Source organism: Manis javanica, chromosome 13, assembly GCF_040802235.1.
Source record: "Manis javanica isolate MJ-LG chromosome 13, MJ_LKY, whole genome shotgun sequence".
Lineage (NCBI taxonomy): Eukaryota > Metazoa > Chordata > Mammalia > Pholidota > Manidae > Manis > Manis javanica.
Window position 1 is genome coordinate 85,181,732 of NC_133168.1, and position 20,061 is coordinate 85,201,792.

At 42.8% G+C, this 20,061-nt stretch overlaps 1 long non-coding RNA gene across 3 annotated transcripts in view; it reads right to left on the minus strand.

The window, feature by feature from the left end:
- LOC118971504 (uncharacterized) overlaps positions 1 to 19,815 on the minus strand; it is a 43,892-nt gene extending 24,077 nt beyond the window's left edge. Inside the window, exons 1-3 of one of the 3 annotated variants that reach the window (XR_012124387.1) lie at positions 19,578 to 19,815; positions 9,669 to 9,839; positions 3,379 to 3,464 (exon numbers count right to left, since the gene is read on the minus strand). This is a non-coding gene — a long non-coding RNA (uncharacterized lncRNA). The remainder of the gene's footprint in view (positions 1 to 3,378; positions 3,465 to 9,668; positions 9,840 to 19,577) is intronic. The other 2 variants (XR_012124385.1, XR_012124386.1) reach the window with 2 other exon arrangements.
- Between the last annotated feature and the right edge of the window lie 246 nt (positions 19,816 to 20,061).

Sequence of the window (20,061 nt, forward strand, 5' to 3'; positions counted from 1 at the left end):
AGGGACGCAGTGTGAGATGAGACCAGGCAGAAGCGGTGTGGCCCCACAGGCATGGTCGCCCCAGGCCATTTTAGGGACTTTGGTCTTTATCCTGTGAACAAGAGAATGCTATTATTGCTAGAATAAAGAAGGCTCTGGAAATGACATCTTCCCGTTTGCAACCACGTGCATGGACCCAGAGGGCGTTACCTGAGGTGAATGAGTCAGACAGATGAGGACAAATGTTGGCCCAGCTGATAAAACCACAACCTGGGCGCCCTTCTACAAACAAGCACCCCCCAGGAGCTTGTTTCAAGTGCGGACAAGAACGACATTCGTCAAGGGCATGCCCCTCCCCCAGATCTCCTACCACCCCATGCCCCAGATGCCACAAAATGGGCCACTGGGGGTCTGATTGCCCAGCCACCCGAAGGGGAGGCTGGACAAACCACCCCCATCCTAAGCCCGCCATAGTGGGGCTGGCAGAATAAGACTGACAGGGCCCGGGAGCTTCTCGCCCAACCATTTCCATCACCAAACAGGAGCCCAGGGTTACTTTAACAGTAGACGGTCGCCCCATCTCCTTCCTCCTAGATACAGAGCCACCTTCTCAGTCTTGCGAGAATACCGGGGCCCTACCATGCCTGCCATTACTCCTGTAGTCGGGGTAAGAAGTAAACAGATTTTCCCATTAACCCCCCCCCTTTTTATGCACAATCCAAGACAATCCCATACCTTTCTCCCACTCCTTCCTGGTTATGCCCCAGTGTCCCATCCCTTTACTAGGACAGGACATCCTTTCGCTCCTCCATGTTTCCATAACTATATCCACTCCCACAGCCCCCAGTACTCCCTTTCTGATGGCCCTCATAGCCGACAACCCCCCTCTACCCAGTGAAAGCTCCGGTTCCGCCCTCATACACCCTGTAAATCCCAAAGTTTGGGACATTACCAGCCCCTCCATGGCTCTATGTCCCCCTGCCTCTATCAAATTACATGACCCCTCCCAGTATATCTGTCAGGCCCAATACCCCCTAACCACTTCAGCCCTCATAAGCCTCCAACCCATCATTCAAGATCTCTTAAACAAAAATTACCTCAGACCCACTCACTCCCCATTTAATACCCCCATATTAGCTGTTAAAAAACCAACAGATCTTTCCGCCTCGTCCAAGACCTTCGCCTCATCAACATGGCCGTTGTCCCTATCCATCCCTTAGTTCCAAATCCATACACCCTTTTATCGCAGATCCCTGCCTCAGCCTCCCACTTCTCAGTCCTAGATCTCAAAGATGCATTTTTTTCTATCCCTCTGGACCCCTCCTCCCAAGATTTTTTCACCTTCACCTGGACGGACCCATGCACAAGATATTCTGAACAACTTACTTGGACAGTTTTGCCACAAGGCTTCCGAGATAGGCCCCATATTTTTGGACAGGTCCTAGCTCAGGACCTCAAACAGTTTAATCATGATCATTCCGAGTCCACCTTATTACAATACGTGGACAATCTTCTACTCTGCAGTCCCTCGTGAGAACAGTCTCAACTTGACACTGCCTCCCTGCTTAACCTTCTAGCTTCCAGAAGTTACTGGGTATCCCCCATCAAAGCTCAAATCTCTTCCCCTTCTGTCACTTACCTCAGATTCCTCCTATCTCAACAAAGAAAGTCCATTACCTTAGACAGAAAACGGCTCCTCTCTGACCTGCCCGTTCCCAAAACCAAGACAGAAATCCTTTCCTTTCTAAGCCTGGCTGGGTATTTTAGAGCGTGGATCCCTAACCTCCCCTGTTAGCAAGACCCCTATACGACCTCAGCAAGGGCCCCCCTGAAGAACCATTATCCTCTTCACCCCGACACTCCTTCATTAAGCTCCGTCAAGCTGTTGTGGAAGCCCCAGCTCTCCATCTTCCTGATTTGTCGAAGCCCTTCTCATTATACATTCATGAGAGGTCCAGTCAAGCTCTAGGAGTCCTAGGCCAATATTATGGCCCATCCTTTGCCCCAGTAGCCTATCTCTCCAAGCAATTAGACCCTTTCCTCCCAGTCCTCAAGCCCTCACTCCCTTCTCCGCCCCCGTTCAACAGGAGGCAGTCAGAGAGAAAAGCAACGTCCACAACCCCATAGAGGAGAAAGGGGAGAATGAAGGGCCCCCACCAGTAAGACGGCGAACTTCCAGCTTCTCTTCTGGGTCCTCGGTTCCCGATGGCGCCACCTGAAGACCAATCACCTCTCCCCCCTCCCATCCCCAGCACCTAGCCAATAGCCACCAGCCCCGTAGAAGTGACACCTCAATCAGCTCATGCCCCTTCCTATATAACCCAGCACCTTTCCCTAATAAAGCGGAATTCTCCGGTGAATTGCTGCTGTGTGTCGCTCCTTTCCTTTCATCCTCCACTGTAAAACAGACACTTTCAGTCTGCGTTATGGACTTTGTAATAGTTAAATCTGGAACTGCATATGTAAGAGGGATGCCTACCACACGGAGCTTGTAGGAGTCCCCAGTGAGGTGCCTAACCACATTGGCTTTTTCTATTGTCTACCAGGGCTGTCATGTGACAGTTTGTCTAAGCACCTCTGACTGTCACATGGGTGATCATCTGACCTCTTCTATTCCCCGCCCCCTGCCCTCGTGTCCCGTATACTTCTTTACGGTAACTACATGACTAAACTGGGGAGGTCTAGTAGGCTCCAGGTCCTGTACTTGTGTCACCATAAGTCTGGGGAGAGGAAATCCTGGGGCAAAATACCTCTAAAAACCGAAATCAGTCAAAGGGAGAAATAAAGTTTAAAACCCGTTTATTGCTTACAAAACTGCAGTCTGGCCTCTTCTCTCTCTCTCTCTCTCTCTCTCCTGCCCCAGCAGCAGCCAAAACCAGCCCTCCCCCTCACCTCTAAGGTACAGATAAGCCCTCCAGTTGCCCAGGTAATTACCCACTGATACAGAGATGAACTTCTCCACCCCTGAGGAAAGATGCAAATGCACAAAAGCCATATTTCTTTCCACTTCTGAATGCCTGTTGATATGCAGGTGTACCAAAGCCAGGTGAGATATTCTGGAAAAGTTACAGTTTTACCCACAGTCACCATCACTGTTCCAATCATGGTATTTCCGCATTGAGAACATTCCTTATGATCAAGAGAACTATTACCTATAATCAACAAACCTACTCCCACAATACATTTAGCAGGATCAGTTACAAACACTTCTGTAGGTAGGTATTGGCCCAAAAAAACCCATCTATAAAGTTATACCAATCCACTGTCCAATCTGAAAATTATTTCCAATGTAATTTTCAGATTCCTCAAAGTAATCTGTGCTCAAGGGCACTTCCTGGCACCACAATGTCCAGAAAGCATTGTTTTGCAATCTTGGTCGTCATCATGTCCCTAACATACCTTGACCAGGGCATGTGGCCTTGAGTCCATCTTAGGGAGGGGCAGGTCTTTACTCGAGTCCCATTTGTTCTTAAAGGGAGTAGGATCTGGAAAGAGGCAGTATTGAAAACATGGGATCAATACCAATACAGAAAGCTCAGACCTCTGCAAGGATATCTAGGTCCTCCTGGTCTCCCTGTTTGTCCATGATAAATGCTAAAGCTGCCTGGGCATTCTCCCACTACAGAAGATAAACAAACACATCAGGGAAATTAAAAGTAAAATCACACATGCCCACAAAAAAAGTTAAAAAAGAAAAGTCAGATTATTAAGTGTGTTAGGATGCACAGCAGCTGGAAGTATAAAACATATTTGGTGGAACTGCGATTGGAAAACAACTTTGGAAAACTGGCAGTATCTACTGACGCTAAACATGTATAATCTGTGATCCAGCAGTTCTTCTACGTGTAGGTGCAACTGAGATGCACACATGTACACAGCAAAAACCAGGAATGTTCATAGAACACTAATCTTAGTAGGCCCAAGCTGAAAAGACAAATGTCATCAACAGTAAATTAACTTTATCAATTAATCTCAGAAACAGAATATTTGGTGAAAAGTCAGACTGTTGGGGAAGTGTATATTTTTCTCGGTCTTGGTCACCACCCCAACAAATAACTGAAGGGCAGAGACACTGTAGTGAAGCAGAGTAAAAGTTTTATTTAAAGTTACCTAGGGATAAAGAAGTGCAGGCAACCTCAGTAAGAGAGGAGCGCCCTCAAAGGTTGGAGACAAAGAGTTTAAGATTAAAAGGTTACACACTTAGAAAGTGGGGACGACCTCAGAGAGAGGAATGCCCTGAGAGGTTGGGGGTTCCCCCTATTTAGAATTCTTAGGGATGTGACTAAGCGCTGGGGTTGCAGACTTATTAAGTGGTCTTTGAATATTTAGAATTAAGTCAACAGGGAAGTTGCTGCTCTGATTTCTCCCTGGGATACCGGCGGCTAGGTCTGGGAGCAGATCAAACAGGCTGCCTGCCCAGCCCCCAAGGCGGGCTGAGCTATTGTCTGTTTGCTGAAGAATAAGTTAAGAATATTACATTTTTAACTTCCTGGATAGTAAAATACAATATTTAAGATGGAATCTTTCCTGTCTTTTACTGTGTTGTGTATGGCTGGGCTTGCATGCTAAATTAGTTGCCTAGGTTACAAAGTCATTAATTAGGGCCTGAAGGAGAAAACAGCATATAGGTAAAAAGAAATTAAGCTGGGCCTACATGATTAACACAAGAAAGACATGGGCTATGCTGAGGTACCTTCCTTTATCTGGGAAATATTCAAACATTCCAGGCCAAGTTGCTCTTGGCTTTTTGAGCTTTAAATGATTAATTTGGGGTCTTCTTTAGTGGACTTGCTGGCATTTTTCTACTTCCACCCTGCTCATATCTATTTTCCTGCCTAACAAGACCAAAAGAGGGAAAAGGGTATATATGCTTATGTAATAGTATATAAAAAAGTATATTTAAAAAAAAGGGCACATACAACATTCATGTAAATTTCAAAATCAGGTAAAAGAAGTCTATGTTGTTGTAAGCCAGATGATGGATACCTCCAAAGGAGACCAGTAGACTTCTGGGGTGGGCCTTACATGGATTTGAGCAATTTACGAAAATTTATCCAACTTTACTGTATAAGTAGCGCACTTTTTTGCATGTTGCATTAACTTTTTTTCCTTTAATTAAAAAAAACCAATAAAACTGTCAGGTACAGCAGCACAACCATACCCCAAAGTCACGAACTAGAGTAAACGCCCTCACACTAACAGGAAAGAGTCTCTCTCCCTATGCTTTCCTCCCCCACAGGCCTGTTGGCTCTTAGTGAGGCAGGTAATAGAGGGATGGAGGCATATAGGAGTTCAGGGATCCTAGGGTATAAGTTTCGTTAAGCTTCAGAAACCTTGTAAGTTTCTAAACAAATAAATAAAACAAACAAAACCCGTCATACTCCGCCATTCAAAAAGTACCTACAGCTTAGCTCTGATTGGCTATGCCCTCAGCACATGCAAATGAAGCATTGGACTTTCAGCCAATCAAAAGTGGGTTCTGATGTTACCAGTTCAGTTCTCTATTTGGTACCGTGAGGGTAGGACTTCTTCCCATCAGGCCTTAAAAACCTCAGGCCCGACAGGACTCTCGGCATCCTTCCTTGGAGCTCCTCCTTGGTGGCAGGAGCTTTCTCTTTTCATTCATTAAAAGAGGTTTGCTGGTTACTCTATACCTTTGTTTGCTGCCATCATTCTTCGTGGCCTCCGAGACACTATCCTGGGACAAACAGCATCGTACTCAGCCAATAACAGTTAGGGCCCCAGGATTCCTCTACTTTACCCTCCCCTCCACAGGCTAGGGCTTCCGGATTCCACCACTCTGAAAGTAGCAATGGGATCGGGTTTTAACCCTGGGAAATCTAAGCGCCCCGCTCCGCGCTCCGGAAGTCCGGGCCACACTACAGGTCCCAGAGGACCCCGCGGCGGAAATAAACTGTGGGCTGAAACGCCAGACAGCGCTGTAGCACGGCCATGACTACAGCTGGTCAAAGTGACTTACTGAGAGGAATTAGGGGGCTAGGATGCTGGCTCTCTCTGGTCGTTCGCATTCTGGACTGCAGTTCCCTGAAGTATCTGGGTGAAACACCCCTTCCTTCTAGGTGGTCAGCGTTGCGCTTGAATGAGGCAAGCAGCGTAGCAGCTGACGCGAGGCGGCCTGTGGGTAGCGCCCGGACAGGACGCGGGGGGAGCTGAAGTTGAGGGTGGTGGTGATGGTGGTGGTGGTGGTGTTGGTGGTGCTGGTGGTGGTGGTGGTGGTGTGTGTGTGTGTGTGTGGGTGGGTGTTGGTGGTGGTGGTGGTGGTGTGTGGGTGGGTGGGTGGTGTGTGTGTGTGTGTGTGTGTGTGTGTGTGTGTGTGTGTCTGCTGATGTGCCTGCAAGACTGCATGAATATGGGTGGGTGGGTGGTGTGTGTGTGTGTGTGTGTGTGTGTGTGTGTGTGTGTGTGTGTCTGCTGATGTGCCTGCAAGACTGCATGAATATGTGTCTCACCATGTGAGAGGTTAGCTGTTCCTTCGGCTGGGAGAGTGGCTGTGTGGAGCTCTGCGAATCCTCCTTCAGCTGTATCCGTGGCTGTCTCTGTCCCCTCCTCACCTCCGCCCAGCCAGGAGCCAATACAGGGCGGCAAGGATAGGGTGAGAGATGCTCACACTGGGGTTTGAGGGTTTCTGGAGTCTGATTTTAATAAATGTACTATAGTGATAGTCCTTGTATTTAGAAGACACGCTGATATATTTATGGATAAAAGAACATGACATCTGGAAATGACTACCAAATGGTTCAGACAAAAATATGTATATAGTAAGAAAGATCAAACAAAAGCGAAAAATATTAATTGACAACTTTATAAGGGCATATGAAAGTTCTATTTTAGGGGGCAACTTCTCTGTGTAAGTATAGTTATTATACCAAGATAAAGTTTTAAAAAATCAGTGTTATGAAACTATTCTTAAGACACTAAAGGGACATAACCAATTAAAATACATGAACCTTAAACATATAAAATGTGATAACCAGAAGAAATTTAAAATACCTTCCCTATTCTGAGAGCAGTAATAGTGTTATTGTTCTTTTGAAACCATTTGAAGTATATTTTAGGGTAAAACAAATGAATTATATTAATGTTGTTGGCAATTGAGACAGTATAAAAGGAGAGGTACAAGTATAAAATCAAATAAGAAAAAAACCATTATCTTGGGCTGAGAGGAAACACAATTTTGAAATCATTATTTATGGTTTATACATCAAAAATTAGTTTTTATTGGATTTGTCAAATGAAAAGGCCTAGAGAAAACTGACAGCCCTTTGACAATCAATACTAATATACAGCCTGTGGTCTCCATATGCCGGGCCCTCAAGAGGATTCAGAACTCCTTAGACAAATGGCTTATTTCAGGTCTGGCACAGCAAGTGTACAAGGTGAACTTGTGCTAGGAAGCAAATAAGCTATCGATTCCAATAGAATCACATCAGAAAGACTTGGATGCTGACCAGAAAGGGCTCCCACTGGCTGAAGAGAGGGCAGTTTGAGATAAAAAATAAGAAGAGAAGTTCTTATTTACAGAACTCCAGTTAAGAAATACAGAAGGATTACAATGCTTTGAAACATATCAAATCTCTCTTTAAAAAACCATGCGTCTCATGGTACTGAAAACAAACACTTTCGGGACTCTTTTGGAGGTTGTAGAACACCACCTCATTTCTCTGAAAACTAATATATACATATTAAGAATAAAGTAGATTATCCTGCCTTTCCTATATGAACTGAAATTTTTTTTAGGAGAACAAGGACTTTATTATTCTTGTCATGGCAAGCAGCATGAGTATCAGCCTCGCTGCATCGGGTTCTCCGGTCCCCAAGTACCATGAAGGTGGCATGAATGGACCCAGGGAGATGCCCACATGCACGCCGTGGGCTGCACTATGGGGCAGGGACCATGAACTTAGGAAAGCCCTATCTTTTCTAATGGGCAGTAAGCCTGCTTGACCTTTGCTCCAGGGAGGGATACGGTCTCTCTCTCCCATATGAACTGAATTTTATAAATAGTTGATGAAGAGAAGTTCTTATTTACAGAACTCCAGTTAAGAAATATAGAAGGAATTGACAGAATTTTTAAAAATCACTATATGTAACCTTTAATAAATAACAAGTTTCAGCATCAATCATAAATGGATGTCATATAAACTTTAGGTCTTTTGTTTCTTAATTTTTATTTCATTAGTAGTTCCCAAAGAGGCTTTTGCAATAGCTTTTCCCCTCAGTGCTACTCCTTACCCATGACATTTTCATACCATGAATGAATTACACGTTTATGTACTGTGATCCTTGGAGGGCCACAAACAAGAGCTTTGTCCCCTCACTACCGAAAATCAAGTTTCAGCCCCTTGGGGGTAATATCCCTGCTTCCACTAGTGAGAATGCTTTAGGTGAAAAGAGAAGGGGGAACTTTTTAAAGGAAGGATTAAGTGGGCTGCAACTGAATACTGATCAGTATGGCATCACCTGAAGTAGGACACCAGACTTTAAAAGCCTTAGGATATGATGTAATAGGAAGTACACAGCACCATCTATGAATTATCTTGGCTTGAAAATGTGATTTAGGAAAATACGGTCTGAATCTGACCAAGTGTCTAAATCTAACTGCCCGTTTACCCAAATACAAGGAGTAGGGGGACAAATCATCTGACACCATAAGGGGGCACCCAGGCGACAGAAGAATGGAGGATATTCTACAGGACAATTACCTAGTGTTCCTGCAAACCACTGGCACCAATTAAAACAAAAGCAAAAAATAGGGAAACTGTTATAGATTAAGGAAATTTAAGAGGTTTGGCAACCAAATGCATGGTGTGGACTTTATCTGGATCATGATATGAACAAATCAATTGTAAAAATGTATCTTCAAATTATCTATCTTCTGAAGAATTAGGAAAATTTTAATAAGTACTAGGTTTATGGTATTATGGAATTATTGTTTAATTTTAAATTGGGGTAGCATCATAGTGGTTATTTAAAAATATGATGCCCTTTTTGGTTACATATACATACACAGGGATAAAATAATTTTTTAAATACTACCGAATATGGGGAAGGAGAGATATAAGGACATTTGGAAAAGTTTGGAATTATAGCTGGGTGACACACATTGGAGTTGGTATTATTTATAACTCCTTGAAATTTTCCATGGCAAAGTTAAAATAAAAGGCTTCACATTTCTTCCAGAAGTTATAGTTATCTTTCATCAAAAATCTTAGACTAGGAAGGGCTGATTTGTCATTGGGTGGAAAGCAGAGTTGTAATGTGGTCGGGGTGGAGTTTGACTAGTGAGCCAATTTGTGAAGTGCCATCATTCACGGGGAGAGCAATGCCCACGGACAAGTCACTGAATGGCTCGTTCATTCTTAGTGATGTTGCAAGACAAAAGAACATCTTGAAAACTAAGAAACTGGAGGGAAGAAAGAAAAAGAGCGATTTATCGTAGGCAAGCATTTTAGATGTGCAATATTCTTTCCCTTTCCTCTGTGTGCCTTTGTTGGAAAAAGTAGATCGAGAGGAAAGAATCGTATGATATCAAGCGTTTCCCAGGGCGACAAAACAATTTAGGACCATCACCCACCGCCACCTCAGGTGAAAGAGAGAAACCATTCCCCTCCTCCCCACACCACGGGGCTCTCAGTGGCTGAAGGGGGCCTGTTATTCTGGGGCCTTACCCCCTCCGACGTCACTTCCAGGCGTAAATCATCATCACGGAGGTCTCTTCACAAAGCCTCGTTCTCTGAACAGTGAGGAGAAGCAACAGCAGCAGCTGGAACCGCGCGGTTCTCAGCTGGCGGGACTCTGTCCCTGTCCCACGGGGGTGAGTTCACGGGCGCGCAGGGTCCCTGCAACCAGAGGCGTCAGAAGGCAGGTGAGCCCGCCCCGCCGTCACAGAGGCGACGCGCACGCGCAGCGCGGCAGACTGTTAATGGGCACATCTCCCACCTCGCGCCTGCGTAGAACCCAGGCGCGGGGCCGAGTTCACCGCTGGAAACGGGGGCGGAGGGCGCGTTCACCCCGGCAGCGCGAGGGGTCCCAGTCAGGCCAGAACGCCGCCGCCACCCCGCCCCCGAGGGGCGGGACCGATTCCGCCCGCGGAGAAGGGCACAGCCATTCCGCGCCCGCACGGTCGACCCCGCTGGGAATTAACCCGGAGCTCAACGGAATCGGAGCGCCGGAGTCCAGAGCCGGGATCGTCCCGACTGCCGCGGGTACCGGGGCCCAGACGGCAACATAAACCTTTGGGATTGTGTGTGAGACTGTGTAGGGGATGGGGTGACAACAACTTTGAGGGTGACGTCTGGGATTAATCAGACGCTGCGACTGAGCATTTTATAACTTGTAAGAAAACGGTTTTTCTTTCCATGATTCTGAATTTAGAATAGATTCCTGTGGTGCTATGGAATTGTTAAGTGCGTAATTCATGAGAATTCACCAATAGCAGAGAATGTGAGAGGAGTGGTGTGTGAACGTAGTATTGTGAGAATGGGTATGAATGTGTGGAGCTCTATGTAATAATGGTATCTCTAACTTAAGTTTCCTCAACTGTAACATGAGGGTAACATTTGTGTGATGTTTTGAAGCAGCGCTGTAGAATACAACTTTCTGCAAAAGTGGTTTCTGTATTCCATATCTGTTCTGTAGGGTCCCTGCAGCCAGAGGCGTCAGAAGGCAGGTGAGCCCGCCCCGCCGTCACAGAGGCGACGCGCACGCGCAGCGCAGTGGACCGTTAATGGGCGCGTCTGTATTGTATTGTAGCCACTGGCCACATATGGCTATTGAGCACAATATGTGGGAAGTTTGAGGAACTGAATTTTTAATTTTGTTCAATTTTTAAAAATTTATATTGAAACAGCTATGTAAATGGCACAGCACAATCTGAGATCAAGGTGCCATCAATATTCGGTGGGGAAGAAACCTACATAATTTAATCTAGCAAATAATTTGGAAAATGAGTTTTATATTGAAATGAAGAGACAAAAAGCCAAATGAAGAGAGAAAGAAAAGAAGCCTAAAATAGTTATTATCTGGTCCTCTGCAGGAAAAGTTTGCTGACTCCCAATCTGTATGATCGTTCTGAACAGCTACATTTTCTATTTTATAGATACACTGCAATTTGTTTAACTTGTTTGTTATTGAAGGAAATTTAGGTTCTTTCCAGCTTTTTCCTTTCTAAGATAAGTTTGAGAGAAGGACAAATACCATATGATTTCATTTATACATGAAGTCTAAAAATCAAACCAAATAAACAAGCAGAACAAAAGTAAGCACAAAGAATAGACTGGTGGTCGCCACTGGGGAGAGGGTGAAGGATGGGTGAAATATGTGTGAGGGATGAAGAGGCACAAGCATCCAATTATAAAATAAATTAGTTATCAGGCAGTGCAGAATAAGAAATGCAGTTAATAATATTGTAATGTATTCCTTTGTTGACAGGTGGCAGCTACACTTATGGTGTTAAGCATTTAGTAATGCTTACAGTGGTATCACTATTTCATGTAACTAAAACCAGTATAATACTATCAGCTATATTTCATTTAAACATAAATAAATAATAAATGAAAGTAAGTCTGTACTTACTTTCTGTGGATATATCTTTCTGCATATATCTTTCTGTGGATAGGGTTCATACATAATTTTTCTTTTCTTCAGACAGGTTCTTGAAATGAGATTACCTGGCTGGCTTTGTTAAATTCTGGTAATAAGAATTCAATCTGCAGGTGTAGTAAATGTTAAATGTCATTTATTGCTTTAACATTCATTTGCTTAATTAGTAACAATGTTAAATATCTTTGGGTAGAGTACTTGTGTTATTATTCAGGCTCAGGATTCACCTGTCTGTTATAGTAAGAAATCCTGGGTATCAGTGTCAGGAGCAGAGTTGAAAAAAAGTGGCCTTGCAGTTAGATAATTACGAATTCAGAACTCCACTGTGTTACTCATTAACTGCAGATTTGGGCTTCTGTTTCCTGATGTTTGAAATCATGTACTGATGATACTGCACAGCTATTCTGAGGATTGGATGTCAATATGCTTAGGACATGCATCACATAAAGGTTTTTTTTTTAACTCTTCAGGAGTCATGGATTCACTTCTCCCTCACCGTGGGTACCAAAGGACAGGGCAGGGTGTGTGATGTCACATAGGGAGACCCTTGATGTTCTAACGCAGGACAGACCCCTGCTCTGTCCAGGTCCCTCGGTGTGCTAGAGTGTGTTGGGTGGCGAGGGGTGAGGGCAGGGGGAGGTGAGGGAAGTGGGGAGGAAGTATTTGCAAGCAAGAATAGAGAAGAAAATATTATTAATTTATATCATTTTGTTACCTTTGAGGCAAGCCTGGTCTCATCGCCTCATTTTTTCTCCCTCAATTCAGGCTTCTCAGAACTTTACTTCTTCAGGAAAAGAAGCCTTAGGAGGAGTCACTATTTCTTGTGAATCTGAAGTCATGGCCCATGTAAATCACTGTTTCGCTGTTTCTTTTTACTTCTTGAGATTTTTCTTCTTGGATTACATAAGCATTGTCATTCTTCATGCCAAAACTTCGTAACAAACAGAACTTTTCCTAGCTGCACACCACACACGAGCCTCAGCTTCTGTGTGCCTCTTCTCTAACCTGTGTCCATTCACGCAACGTCTCCTGTGTACTGTTTCTGTCTAGAGCACAGATGGAGCAGAAATGAAGCCCATAGAGGAAGTCTGGGCCGTTTTCCAACACCAACAATCAATTCTCCAGACACCAAGTGGGTGTCAACAATTAAGTTCAATTCTGACACTAACTGCCTGAAGTTAGCATCAGATTGTACAGATTTAGGGGTTCAGTCCTTCAGGACTGCTTCCACTTCAGCACCCACCTGTAAGTCCTGAGCCACCTGTGCTTCTGACTGACCAGCTCTAAGTTGGCTGGGGTGGGGGGAGCTCTCACAAGCCCCTCCTCAGGTTCAGTGATTTGCTAGAAAGGCTGACAGAATTCAGGTAAACACTTTACTGACATTTACGGGTTGCTTTTAAAGGATACAACTCAGGAACAGCCCCATAGAAGAGGGCACGATATGGGGGCCGGGCACAGAGCGTGGTGCCTCTCCTGGTGCATTACCCTCCCAGCACCTCAGTGTGTTCACCAGCCAGAGGTCTGGATGGGGCTGACAGTTCCAGCCTTATCACTTGGTCCTTCTGATGACCAGCCCCCCTCCTGAGGCTATCTGGGGGCCCCCCATCAAAATTTACTTCATTAGCAAAACCCACGTCTGATAGGAAGGGGCTTGTTCAGAATTACCAAAGACATTCCTATCACTCAGGAAATGTCAAGGTTTTAAGAGCCCTGGGCCAGGAACATGGACAAAGACCAAATATACTTCTTTTTCTGTCCCAGAGGGAGGTATTAGACCATCTCTTCCAGATCTGCGGTATAATGAAAACACAGGATGGACGCCTTGGCCACACATGGGAAAGATTTGAAATTTTCCACAGACCTGTGTCTGTTGATAACCGGGGTTTAGTGTTGGTTGGGTTCAGTCTCATGATGTGGTTACTGCTCTCATTATTTGGGCCCTGCTTACAGATAGCAGGGAAATTTCCATGGAATCTCTGAGAGGTAAAAGCTCATAACAAGGTCCATTTTGTGGTTGAGTGGAAAGAATGAGTCTTGAAATCTTCGTGATTCTGCTATGCTCTACATCAATGTTCATATTTCACGAACAAGGAAGATGGTGGATTTATAAGCAAATAATCTAGATGCACAAATAGTAAATCATTGTACTTTACCAGAGTTGAAGAAGGCTTAAAGATATTATCCAGCATAATGGTCCTGTTTTCTAAATTGTGTGACTTAGTTTAGTATATCCATCAGATTGTTACATAGTTAATAAAAATCATTTACTATAGAAATTTATCAAAACAAGGATTAGGATATAATATGACATAATGATGAACTTAAGGTTTAAATAAATTCTTTAACTGCAAACTCATTCTAAAAATTTGTTTTAATTTTAATATTTTAATTGAAATATAATTTATATACAATATTATATTGCTTTCAGATGAACAACTTAGTGATTCATCACTTATATACATTACTGAATGCTCACCATGATAAGTGTGGTTACCATGTGTCACCATACAAAGCTATTACAGTATTATGAGCTATATTCCCTATGTTATACTTCCATCTCCATGACAAAACTATTTTATAATTTGGCATTTGTACCTCTTTAGCCCTTAACCGATTTCACCCAGGCCCACGGCTTCCATGGTAGCCAACTGTCCATTCTCTGTGTTTATGAGTCTATTTCTATTTGTTCATTTGTTTTGTAGGGTGGTTCCTCAAACAACTGAAAATATAAATACAATTTGACCCAGGACGTCCACTCCTAGAATTTACCCTAAGAATGCAGCAGCCCAGTTTGAAAGAGACATATGCACCCCATGTTTATTGCAGCACTATTTACAATAGCCAAGAAATGGAAGCAACCTAAGTGTCCCTCAGTAGATGAAGGATAAAAAAGATGTGGTACATATACACAATGGAATACTATTGATCCATAAGAAAGAAACAAATCCTACCATTTGTAACAACATGGATGGAGCTGGAGATAAACCAGGTGGAGAAAGACACTTTCCAAATGATTTCACTCATTTGTGGAGTATAACAATGAAGCAAAACTGAAGGAACAGGACAGCAGCAGAGTCACAGACTCCAAATAAGTGGCTCTCAGTTACCAAAGGTTGGGAGGGAGGGAGGGAGGGAGAAGGGGATTAGTGGGCATTATGATTAGCACACATAATGTAGGGGGCCCACGGGAAAGGCAAGGCTGTGCAGCATGGAGAAGACAAGTAGTGACCATAGCATCTTACTATGCTGATGGACAGTGCCTGCAGTGGGGTCTGGGGGTTACATTGATGATATGGGTGAATGTTGTAACCACAAGGTTGCTTATGTGAAACCTTCATAAGATTTTGTATCAATTATACCTTAATACAAACATAAAAAAATTAGGGAATTAATGGTATGGTAATGGTTGTAAAATTTTTTGAACCTACTGAAAGCCACTAAATCATACACCTGAAAATGGTGAATTGTGTGGTGTATGAATTGTATATCAATGAAAAACAGAGGCAGAGAGATTTGAGAAATACATTAATCAGATACAGTGGGCCTTCCATGAATCTTGATTCAAACAAAACAATTGTAAAAAAGGCATTTTGTAGGCAAATTAGAGATATTTGAATGTGTTCTGCATAGTAAATGAACTAATGAAAGAAATGGTGTTACTTTTGCTTAGCATAATAATGGTTTTGTGTGTTGTTTTTTGTTTACAAAGTCCTTTTCTGTGGGAGATAATTGCTGAAGTATTTGTAAGTGAAATGATATCATATGGTATTTCCCTTATAAATGTAAGTGGGAGATGGATGAAACAAGAATCAAAAATGGTGATATTTGTTAAAAATTAGTGATTGGTCTTCAGTTTCATTATACTGTATTCCCTCCACTTTTTAATATGATTTAAAATTTCCATAATAAACTGTGAAACAATAAAAAAGAACTATTTTAAATTTCTGTAGGGAAACACAGAAATTTTTCCTTATTATCATTAATGTCTTCTTCCAGAATAAAACGTTGAAAGAACAGGAAGTGGTTGAATAGATCATGGTTCAAAGGTAAAGTTTGTTGATAATGATTGAAATACACATGCTGTTCTGAATGGAGTTCCCCTAACCATTCAGTCTGTTCTTCTCTAAAGACATACTCAGGAGGGTTATAAGTACACCCTCCCAGAACCTCATTCCTCTTCAAATATTCTGGATGATTTCCTTCCTATTCAATTTAAATATGATAGCAAGTATGAAACTCTATGGAAAATAGGGAACTGATACTTATGCTATCTATAAGAGTTTCATAGTAGCCAGTATTCTGTTTTACTTATTTCAAGATTTTGGCTTCTTTTGAAAATAATTTTGTGATAGATGAAGTCTGGAACTTTCCCAAGTTTAAACCATACACATATATTTTAAAGTTACAGAAATATCTATTAGAAGCCTAATTGTTTACACATCTAAGAGGTCTTCACACTTCCATTCCTATCAGAAAATGGACATTTTCTCAGAGTCTTGAGCTAAACATCGGGGATTCCATCGAGCAGTTGGAGTGAGCCTCCCAAGGTGAAGCTAGATGACAGTCGTGGAGGTGTCTTATTATCGGGCATTCAGACAACTGTGGGAGATACATCTTCCAAAGATTGCTACGGGCAATTTTCCCTCAAGTGGCTCTTGTGTTAAGTGGCCTTGCCCTCCCTGTCACCACATGGACTCTGCCCTTCCCTTGGAGCCTTGCTGTCCCTGTGAGCCACTCCAAACCCCATGGGACAGAAGAGGTTTCCCTGGGACTGAGGAAATATCATAAATTGCTTTAGTATCCTGGGGGATCCTGGCCCACTGTCTGAGGATGTTCCCTTCAGGGCAGGCTTCATGCTACAGGAATTCAGCCCTGTCCCCACCACCCAAAGACATCTGACATCTGATGGAACTATGGAGATTTATGCCCCACAAGCCTGCATAGGTTCATACAAAGACACTTTCTGGGTGATCAGGCATCTCAGACGTGCCGGGGACCCAAATTTCAGGCACACTTCCAGGTTCTAGTCCTTTGCTTCCCAGGAACAGTGCCACAACAGCCCTCATTAACCTGTCCAGGGCTTTCCTGTGCCCTTGACACCCACTGTGGACCCCAGACCTCAGCTCCATCACTTCTTACTTCCCTGTGTGTAGTTCCTCTCTCCACCGCTCAACCCACCAGTCTCTGCTCAAATGCCCCCTTTCTCCAGGCTTAGTTACCTGCCCCTCTGTGACCCTTTCACACTCTCCTCCTCCCGTGTTCTCAGCACCTCCCTCTCTGGGCAGCACCAGTTTCCGCTGAGTTTGGGAAAATCTCTTCCACACAGGGAGGTCTGTGATACTGTGGCCACTACATCAATTCAAGCACTTTCAGTACAGGGTCCAAACAGCAGAATGGGTTCATCTTGGAGCCTCCAAATCTTCCTATGGTCACACCTGACATTCTTATCACAGACCACACAATTTCACTCCAAACCCCTAATATTTGTCATTTTAGGCTACACAGTTGGATTTGTGTACCTATGGGTGAACTTCCCATTGAAGGTCCTATGGGGCATGTGGTCCATCACAGATGGACTCAACTGGAGCTGCTGGAGTTCTTGTGGGTGAGACCCCAGTTGTTCTCCATGTCATGGCCTCATGAGGACTTATGGGCAACATTAACTAAATACTTCCACCTACACTTTACACACCCTTAACAGGGAGCATGAGGATTTTAAGCACACACAGAACAGATGGGTATATTTTCCTCTTTAGAATGCAGCATGTAGACAGTTTTTTTAAATAAATGGAGGGATTAGGAAGCTGGGTGTAAATTAGGACTCAGATCACAATGTGGGTGCTCTCACCTATCTCACCACTCTGAGATGAGAGTTCTCTTTTGAAGGTTATCTTCAAATCTGGGAGCTGACCTTTTCCCCTTGCAGATCCAACACAAGCACTCTTGGCAACACACTGTGTCTAGTCCTTCCTTAACTGCAAAATAGCCACGTGGTCTCCACTGGCAGTTCGGGAAGACACACCAGAAACTAGCTCTGTGACATTTGTCCTTAACCTCGTCTGGTTATAAACATCTTGGCTCAAATTATCATGATTTCTAAAGTCCTTTTCCAGTTTAGAAATCATAGGTATATGTGTTCAGTTTTCTAAAATGTGATTTTTTTCCTTATTAAGTGTACTTTGTCTGTTAGGCAATTTATCATATTTTGCTGCATTCAAATGTGGGGTTCAACTAGAGATAAAGTGCAGCTCATGTAAGATCTGCATATTTACAAGGAGAGGCCACTCAGCCATGTGCCTACTGGACCACTAGGACATTCATTTATGTCTTTATGGACCTCTTATATTTTGACTACACAAAAAGTTTATGATTAAAACCAGAAAAATTCCAACTTATGCATATGAAAATATTTTAAGAGATAAATTTTACCATTCTTTTAAAACATGAAACTTCAGGTTATTTTTTAAAAGCTGGTTATAGAGATAATTAGAGAAAGGATAACATTTCACCTGTGAAGAATTTCACAGAATTCAAACCACACACAGATATCAATGATTCAAGTGTTTTGTTACACTTAATAAGATCTCGTAAATTTTAAGATAAAATTCCTTCAATGGATGTTCTGCTCTCAAAGAATCCCCTTAATCACTGCCATCTCACACAGGTGGATAGTTGCCCAGGGAGGCAATTCAACAGTGGTTTTTCCAGTCCCTGGCCATGTTTACACAGCCATTCATCCCTGGCCTGTACGACATCTGAAATATGAGGGGGTTCCCTATATATTCAAAGAATTGAACACATTTATCTTTATTATCAGTAACATATGAGATTTAACAGTGCAACAGAGGCCAAGATAGTTTCAGAAAGAATCAGGCAGTTCTTGTTCAAGTTTGCGTCCTAAACCCACATAACGTCCTTATCTGCGAAACCTTTCACATAACTGCAGATTTAGAGACAGGAAATGAAACTCTTGGGGACACATGTTTCTCAGAATTAGGAAACTTTTCACATTTGGAAATAGAATGAAACAATCTAAATACACTAGCAAATGAAATCAGTAACTCAACCTTATAATCCAACATTAATACATAAGAGTTCACCTTAAATAGGATAAAGAATTTGGGATTTCCAAATTGTGCTCAGGATTTGAAGCTCTGTATCTAAATATTGACTCTAAAAAGTGTTCCCTTTCAGTTTCAAATGGAAGAATTTTTGGCATTTTATATGTGTTCTTGACAATCCAATATTTATTATCATCTGATTCTGCTCCTTCAGACCATAGCCAGCCACCAGAATGCCACGATTCAAGTTTTTACTATTGCAATGTGGACCATAATAAATGCCTGGAAGTAATAGTGAATGCTGTGTGAGGACCTCCAAGTCCCATGTGACAGTAACCCAGACTATCGACCACAGTAAGGAAAACATCTCAAAATTCAGTTAATGACATAGATCCAGGTAAAATTTAAAAACATTATTTTTAATGAAGGCTGGATATAGGTCCTCATCTAACACATGCAAATGTAAATTGGAGGAATCTTTTCTGTAAACAACTTAAGTGGCATATGAAACCACTCACTGAGATGTTGTTATTGTACTATTAGGATGTCAGCAGAAAGATATTTGTGTTAATGGGTTCTTTCCTATTTTAATTATAGTAATAAGATACTTTGGAAAACTTAAAAATTCTAAGAATATGTAAAAATTAAAAGTAAAATAAGCCAGTCCATTAAGTACACTTATGATGTAATAAAATAATGGGGATCTGGTTTAAGTGATGTCAAATGGAAACATTGGGGGCAAATATTATGGGTACAGAGTGAATAACTCTGTTAAAAACACACTGCCAAAAAATTCTGGTTTGAATTCTACATAACAAAGAATCAATCTTGCTGTGTGTAAGGTGGTTTTCCAACTTTTCTGTCTATATTTCTGCATAGAGGTTGAATGATAATAAGGCAAGCAGCTTTACTTACCTTTGTATGATATGGATAAAATAGATCCAAGTCCACACCTCCGTTGCCAAGAGCATACTGGAATGCGTAATCCATTAGTCCACCTCTGCAGCCCTATTGCCTTGAGGGCCGAAGCATTCCGCGTGATTCTGCTCACTCAGTGGAACAAGTCTGCCGGTTTTCCTGAACACTTGTCCTTCAAGGACACCAGCTTCACTAAATGCCTAACCAGAAGCACAATGACCTGGAAACAAAAAGAAAAAAACCCCTCTCAGTCTACTAAAGAAATAGACTTTCACAACAACTCTTTTACCTGGAACACTTTCTAAAACTTAGTGAACTGTGCACTGTTTCACAGTGCACCAAGGCAAGCATGCCAGTTCGTTTCTGGCTTTATTCTCGGAGGCAGACCTGCTCAGTGCTGTCCTACCTGGTCCTTCAGAGGACTTACACAGCCTTTCTCCCTCCCGTCCACGGCTGGGGTGATCTCAGCAAGGGGAAGTTC